Source organism: Arvicola amphibius, chromosome 3 (genome assembly GCF_903992535.2).
Source record: "Arvicola amphibius chromosome 3, mArvAmp1.2, whole genome shotgun sequence".
In the NCBI taxonomy this organism is placed as follows: domain Eukaryota; kingdom Metazoa; phylum Chordata; class Mammalia; order Rodentia; family Cricetidae; genus Arvicola; species Arvicola amphibius.
The window spans coordinates 65,839,022-65,840,316 of NC_052049.1; the positions used below are offsets into that span (position 1 = coordinate 65,839,022).

Below are 1,295 nucleotides of genomic sequence, written 5' to 3' on the forward strand. Positions count from 1 at the left end.
GGCATTTAGATTGTTTTCAGGTTCTGGCTATGACAAATAATGCTGCTATGAACATAGTTGAGCACAGATCTTTGCTTAAATGGCTTAAATTGGTAGTCTGGGCAGTATGTTTTATGTTTGTATCTTCCAGAAAGTGGATCTGGTGGTAGCCAGGTGTACTCTTGTCATTTGGGATGTTGGGGCAGTGAGATTGTGAGTTTCAGAGCAGTCGGCTTTGTCTAAAGAGTCTGTGACCAGTCTTAGTTTTGTATAGATACCCTGTCTAAAAAAGAAAAAATCATGCAAGAAGCCGCAAGAATAACCACCAGCCAGGCCAAACCTGCCGCTGCATCCAAGCATTCACGCATTCAGTGCTGATGCCCCGCTCTCCCCAACTGCTGCTATGGACAAAAGAAAGACTGAAGGAGATATTAAAGGAGATATGGCCAAGGTGAAAGACAAGCTACAGAGAAGATCGGCAAGGTTGTCTGTTAAAACTGCCCTCCAAAGCCAGAGTCCAAGCCTGAAAAGTCCCTTGCAAAGAAGGGAGAGAAGGTACACCAAGGGAAGAAGGGGAGGGCCAATGCTGGTAAGGATGTGAATAATCCTGCAGAGAATGGAGCCACCAAAACAGACCAGGCACAAAAAGCTGAAGGCGCTGTGACACCAAGTGAAATGTGTGTATTTTTGATAACTGTGTACTTCTGGTGACTGTACAGTTAGAAATACTATTTTTTATCAAGTTTTATAAAAATGCAGAATTTTGTTTTACTTTTTTTTTAAAGCTATGTTGTTAGCACACAGAACACTTAATTGTTTTTTGGGGGAAGGAACATGTGTCACTAACAATGTCTGAAGCTGGATTGATAATGGTTGATGATGGAACATATTTTTCCTTGATAAATTTGAAAGACTACTCTTGGCTCTCAGAAGAGATGTCCTGGTCTTGAAATATGTGGCCACCAAGAGTGTGGAAAAACTAAATTCATTTTTATATCCTCTTCCCCCTGTACCATCAACATAGACTTAACTCCCTTAAGACCAGAGACCTGTTGGGACCTGATCCCCACAACTGACTTTGCCAGTCTGTTGGGCAATCTGGACTTTTCAGTGATACGATTGAGTGTTCTCAAAAGAGCAGCGGTTCCTTTCATAGAAGATTGTGGATCTGCAGATTGATAATTCTGCCATTTTCATTTCATTTCTTGAAAGTCAGGGTTAGCTTGTGAAAAGTTGTTAAACAGCATCCTCACTGGGAAATGTCAGCCCTCTCTAAACTCCTCCCCCTTTTCAGAGCATTAAATGAAGACTCATCA

The 1,295-nt window shown here is 41.7% G+C and overlaps 1 pseudogene; it reads left to right on the forward strand.

The window, feature by feature from the left end:
- Positions 1-382: 382 nt before the first annotated feature.
- LOC119809237 lies at positions 383-690 on the forward strand (annotated as a pseudogene).
- Positions 691-1,295: the final 605 nt, after the last annotated feature.